The following is a 6,914-nucleotide window of genomic DNA, read 5'->3' as shown; positions in this document are numbered from 1 at the left end:
ATTTATATTGTTTAGTATGGTTTCTCGAGAAGAAAAAAAGAATTCTATTTAAAATAATTTTCGGTTCGAATGATTTCATTTCAAGTATCAAGGACTAACATTACTAGCCCGTGATAATTTTGGTGAAATAACCTCATCATAGATACCAGGACTAAATTTTGTATATACGCCAGACGTGCGTTTCGTCTACACAAAACTCATCAGTGACGTTCGAATCTAACAAAGTTGAAAAGGCCAAACAAAGTACGAAGTTATAGAGCATTGAGGACCAAAATGCCTAAAAGTCAAATACAGCTAAGATAATATATGCCTGAGGTAGAAAAGTCTTAGTTTTTCAAAGAATTATAAATTTTGTTAACCTTTAATTTATAAATATAACCATATCAATGATAATTCATGTCAAATGCATCGTGTTTCTGTATTTATCTTCACAAGAAACACTCAAACCCAAAGCATATGAAAGCCGTGGAGTACAAATGTATACATATCTATAAACAGTAGGAGTTTTTTTTTTATTTGAAACCACAAGAATAGAGCTATCAATAAAAGGTCAACTTCAGCTGATGGAGTTAAAACAAGACTCGTGTTAAATTCATGAACATCGAACAAAGAAGTCATAGCTTATTAAATCAAACCATAGAAAAAAGAAGATGTGGTATTAGGGCAAATGTTTTTTAAAGAGAAAAAAAAACTCTTAAAAACTACATAACCAAAAGTCAACTGCCGAACAAAAGGTTTCCGACTAAGGACAGTTGCTAAAACATGCAGCAGGTTTAAACATTTTAACAGGCGACAACCTTCACTTTGACCTGAAACAATAGTGTAATATTTCATCATCGAGATAATCAAAAATAGCAATAATAATAGCTCAACTCAATCAAAAGAACATATAATAAAAAGATGTGCCACTAGCGCATAATATGCCCGTCGTCTTGTTAGTGACGTTTAATGCAATAATCATAAATAGTTTCTGAGATACGATTCGACATGTGAAAAAACATTTTTTTTTACAAAACAAACTTCATAACTCAAAAATAGAATTTTAAATCATCACCAAAAAATGTACATATCTTAAGATAAATATAACTAAGACGTGTATTAAATTCTAAGCAATAATGACAAATCGTGTTTGAGATACGGCGTGACATGTGAAACACCCCCTTTTGTTTTTACAAAAACCGTAATTACTCTAAATTCAAATAATGAACCATCACCAAAAAGTAAACAAATCTATCATTAATATAACTAAGAAGTGTGTAAAGTTTTATGCAATAATCACAAATCGTTTTTAAAATACTGCTGAACATGTAAAAAAAAAAAAAAAATGTTTTAATAATATTGTCCCGCAACTGAAAGATTTCAAATCTTATTTTCACCAAAAAGTATAAAGATCGATTGAACATTCTTAGAAACAACTATATTAAGTGTCATGAAAGTGCTTCTCTTCCACACAGAAAGACAGACAGACTGACGAACGCCGGACATTGGTCTACCATGATACGTCTCGTCAATACCCATTATTTAGTCTATTGTGGAGAGTAACTGATGGGTAATTATACCACATCTTCCTATTTTCATATTTAGCTAGAATGATAGAAATAATTACTGGATTTTTCGATTAAGACAAAGTTTTGTTTTGTTCAGAAAATTGAATATTGTATAAAGCAAAATAACCTTTTCTATGTTTGTCCTTATCTGATATCATTTTAGATTTTAACAAATAATTATCTAATTCCTGAAGATGCATTTGTTAATTTGTTTCGTTGATGTCACTGAACATTCGTTTGATGTTCATTCAACATGGAAAACAAACAACTAATTAGTTTTCAAATAGGTGTACTTTTATATAACCGGTATTCATCATATAAAAAAAATGTAAAAGTCATTTTCGATATTTTTATTTATTTTTTTTTGGTATCGGTCGTTTGGTTTATTTTACTTTTTTCAAAGTCATTAATACATTTTCATACAACTATATACATTAACATATCCAAACCAGAACTTTAGTTTCAACATTTTTTTATAGTGCAAATTTCACAAATCAAAAATAACTTTTTATTTATAGTTCAGACAGTATCCCAACGAAACTATCAAACGAGTTTTATTATCCAAAGGAAGGTTTTTATATTTAGCACTTTATCGTAATGGACTTTCCAGTTAATCTTTGTTGTAAGCGCCTCATATACGTTGCTAAACTACTACAGTTGTCACAGATGTACGTACTGAGGAGGTTATTACAACAGCGAGAGAAAGGTTCATTCGAACATACCGAAACTTTATTTATCCGTTTTCAGACCTTCGCATTAATGTTTGACTAAAATTTGCATATATTTCAAAAAAAATAACGAATTTAGAATTTGGTAATTAAATATCCACAATGCACAGTTTTTGATCTACACAAATGGCAACTGTAATCATAAATAGGAAGAAAATCGGCAAAAGTTCTGTTAATAAAAATAGTTCAGGCACCAGTTTTATAATTTTATACACCTGACGCGCGTTTGGTCTACATAGGACTCATCAGTGAGGCTTAGATAAAACAGTTTAAAAGCCAATCAAGTCTAAAGTTGAAGAGCATTCTAGACAAAGTTCATTTGCACTTTTAGCACTAAATAGAAATCCATTAACTACAATTTTATACAGGGATGTGAACATTTTTTAATTCAAGTTAACATTTCAAAACCTTAATTGCTTCAATCATATGTTTATCTGGAATCAAATATTAATGTATCACAATCAGTTAACTCTATATCCGTTATTATTTCAATACTTGCAATACCTCGTTACGATAATATTACTAAGATAACAGAAACAAATTATCAGATTACACTTTATTAGTCACGTAGTCACTTTTCTTGCTCTCATCCTGTAAGACATGTTAAAAATACAACCCTGTATGCTGGCGTAAAATAAACCAATAATAGTGAAAAAGTACAATGCATGACAAATGAACAAGTTTAATTATAATTGTAAGTTGGAATTCAGTTAACCAAATGAATGTTTTAATAAAGTATGCAATACAATTTAAATCATTCAGGGAAAATATCCTATTACAATAACGTTTATTTCTGGATTCTACTTTCAATTGTTTACAGTTCGTCATAAATATATATTATCAAAAGAAGGTTAATGTTTAAAATCATAACTGATAGCAAATAATTGAAATCAAAATATCTACTTCTCTAATTCTGTAGAATTCTATCCCTTTCCAATTGTAAAAAAAAAATAATCAACGTCAGGTTGCCGGTAATCTCAGGATATGATTGGCTTAGTCAAAGGGTCATAACCTTTTTCAGCTCTCTGAATTGATCACCATGTTCTAACAGGTGTTAGGAAGTGGAAGGCACTCGAAGGGATTTTGTTAAAGAAAAGAAGAAAGTTTATCTTTTAACCATTAGAGAGAATTTATAATTTAACTATCTTCATTGGATAAATCCGATACTCCACTTGTATCAATGTTATAATCTATATGTATATGTTTCTAGTTTTTCTAGTTTTTCTAAGATGCATCAACAAACGTTGCTTTTTATTAAAAAAAACTGAAGATGATTCTTCATTTGTAAATTACAGTTAATAAAATGAAGTAAATATCAAGAGACACAAATGTTTCAATCATGTAAATACCTTTATAATGACAACTGTACATGACAGTACAAATAAAAGCACGTGTAAGATTTCAATCACTCTGTTCATTTTGTTCTATATATTTTGTGAACAAAACAAGAACAGATACATAAGAGATATTCACAACTCTTGAGTCAAACAAAAACTGACGCAAATATGCATCTAATATGATGATTTCAGAGAGGATGTCGGTTTCTGTGCTTGCTGCGTTGACCTCCTTAACTAATGGTCATGTTGTGATTTTCGAACGTTGATTTAACTCTTATCTGTGTATTTGTCCTACCTTTTTACATACAAAGAGGAATATTTCTCGCAAAACTTATTATATGATATGAGTTTTGCTTTAAGATAATAGATGGTAACAAAATAATGCAAAACTAGACAATAGATCATAAAAAGTTTGGAAAACTTAGTTAGACCTTGAACTGCTAAATTCGAATACTACTATAACCGCTTTACAAAATATTGCAGGTTAAAAACTACAAAACTTGCTAAAATGTCGATTTCAGAGGCGCTAACTTTTAAACGTGATGTTTGGTTTTTCTAAAAACTATTTAGGACATGGACCCTGGCCTACATATAATGCTATTGACACACCTACCGGATCTTCTAATTTATATCATGTATGTTCTAGATGTAGGTCGATGTCAAAAATTTTAGTTAAACCTTCAGATTTAATTTCAGCAACCGTTGCTATGTATGTTGATATATCAAATATAATTTGAAATACAAATTTCTTAAGAAACATTTAAGGACAGTTTTGTAAAAATGTCAAAATCTAAATCTGTCGAGAAGGTAACTTATATATATCTCTTAAAAACTCGTTTACATTCCATAATGATGATAGAAACAATACAGCTGCCAACAACGGCTACAAAGATTATCATGAATATCACAAGTCCAACAATTCCAATAGTCTGATCCTTGTCGTGTTCCTTGAGTCCTAAACATAAATATGGTTTATTAGTGTAGTGTACAGTGTACATGTGTTAATGATATTTATCAACATTTATTCTTTGAGTTCAAGTTAGAGTTACAATGCTATAACAGCACTATGTTCTGGCAATTGAAACGTCAACTTTTATAAAGCGTTTATTATTATATGAAAACAGAAGATAAAATTGAGAATGGAAATGGGGAATGTGTCAAAGAGACAACAACCCGACCAAATAAAAAAAAACCAGCAGAAAGTCACCAACAGGTCTTCAATGTAGCGAGAAATTCCCGCACCCGGAGGCGTCTTTCAGCTGGCCCCTAAACAAATATATACTAGTACAGTGATAATGAACGCCATACTAATTTCCAAATTGTAACCATATATTTTTAAACAGAATGTAGAATAGGGCGTTGTCATATCACTGAAAGACATGCGTTAAATATGATTTAAATTTAATCATACTCAGCAATAAACTGGTATATACGATATGATACATAAATTGAAAGCACAATACTTTCCCACGAACATATATTTCCTCTGCAACACTTTCGTTAAGAATATTGAGGATAAAACATGAAGGGTGCATATGTTTGTAAAAATTCACTAGACATGATATAAAAACAAAAGTATTTGTTTTGTTTACTATTTTATTCAAGTTTATGTTATTCATTGTTTTTGTTGTTGTATGTTTTAAGAACATAACATGTCCATGGCTTACCTTCCGTTTGTGTTAATGTGGTATGAAGACAATCTGCGTTATCTGGTTGCAGGGTGTTGACTATTCTTCTTTTTCCTATATTACACATGACTTTGAGTGTTTTTGGACACTTTGATTTGATGGCTGTTCCTGGGAGATATATTCTGTAAGCTTGACTCCGGGAATCAGTTGTTGATTGAAGTTCTTTTGAATAGTCTGCTTGCTGAAAAAGTTACGATATTGTACAACATATCTCAGCTGATTTACCGTTACACAGACATATTGGCGTTTAGGTTCTGTGGGAATCGTGAGTTTTGAATGTGTCGTACGTATCTAGTTGCTGTTTGGTTTAATTACAAAATATAAAAAAGAAAGGATTGACCAAAATCCTACACGTATATTTATGTGGACTGAATTTTTGTTACGTTATGTTTTGATTTAACATTCCTAACATAGTCATATACCCGGGAGATTGGGCTAGCCACAACACCAGGTTGAACCAAGCATTCCTCTTTAAATTTCCTGTACCAAGTCAAGAAGATAACAAATCATCGGTTCATGGATAAGTATGACGACTAAACCCAATAGTAAACAAACATGTTAAGCATGTTAATTCATTGAAAAAATTTAGTTTGCCTTCGGCAGTGGTATAATCATGTGCTCTCTCATAAACCTTGTTTGTAGGCGTCTTTTATCATTTGTTACTAGAGGCATTTGATATTGATCGTTGTTTAGGAAACTCCCAAGGTTGCTGTTTAACTATTTGTTTTATACCCTGGGAACAATTTTCAAAGCGTTACTTACAAATGATTGTATCGGCATACAAATAGAGTACAAGTGCGTATCTTGTTTTTTGTTGGTGACGTTGACATGTTTTTCTCTTATTTATTATAAATGTAGCTAAATGTATATTGAGAGTCTTCCGCCTTTAAAAAAAAAAAAAGCAGAACACAATAGGCTTTTTTTTTTAAATTAATCAATTTTGATAATAGAGGAGTGCAATTAACTACTACCAGTGTTGATTCTAATGGGCATATTATGTAATTGATTTCATCGTTACTCAGAGTTTTTCTGAAATGGATTATTTTTTCTTGGTTTAATTTTTTTAACCCATATAAAATGTGTTCTTGGTTCATATACGTGTAGCTATACAGAATGGTATCGGTGACCTATGATTATTATTTTATTACTAAAAATATCTCAATATATACATTATTTTGAAAAATTATGAAAATTGTTTACAATATATGTGTATACTAGTACTCAAATAAAAAAGAGTTTAAAGGCATTGCTATCTGTGTGCAGAAAAAAAGCATATGTAGTATAATCTGCTTACCCTTCCGGAGCACCTGAGATCACCCCAGTTTTTGGTAGGTTGCTTATTCTTTAGTTTTCTATGTTGTGTTATGTGTACTATTGTTTGTCTGTTCATCTATTTCATCTTTAGCCATGGCGTTGTCAGTTTATTTTCGATTTATGAGATTTGACTGTCCCTCTGGTATCTTTCGTCCCTTTTTAAATATGATACAAATAAAAAACAATATTAAATATTTACCCCATAAACCACTGAACACTGTGGAATTTGTGTATTCTGTCTAAATGTAATCGAAAATAGATCTTCATGGTTGACTAACTGGTGGAAATTATTGGCATTGT

The 6,914-nt window shown here is 30.7% G+C and overlaps 1 long non-coding RNA gene across 1 annotated transcript; it reads right to left on the bottom strand.

The window, feature by feature from the left end:
• Positions 1–3,738: 3,738 nt before the first annotated feature.
• Positions 3,739–6,914, bottom strand: LOC134691699 (uncharacterized). The gene is made up of 3 exons (XR_010102184.1): positions 6,814–6,914; positions 5,280–5,481; positions 3,739–4,567 (listed from the first exon to the last, which is right to left on the bottom strand). It is a non-coding gene; the product is annotated as an uncharacterized LOC134691699 (long non-coding RNA).

Source organism: Mytilus trossulus, chromosome 11, assembly GCF_036588685.1.
Source record: "Mytilus trossulus isolate FHL-02 chromosome 11, PNRI_Mtr1.1.1.hap1, whole genome shotgun sequence".
NCBI lineage: Eukaryota > Metazoa > Mollusca > Bivalvia > Mytilida > Mytilidae > Mytilus > Mytilus trossulus.
The sequence above is the reverse complement of the archived record's forward strand: the minus strand, read 5'-3'. Positions and strand labels throughout refer to the sequence as shown.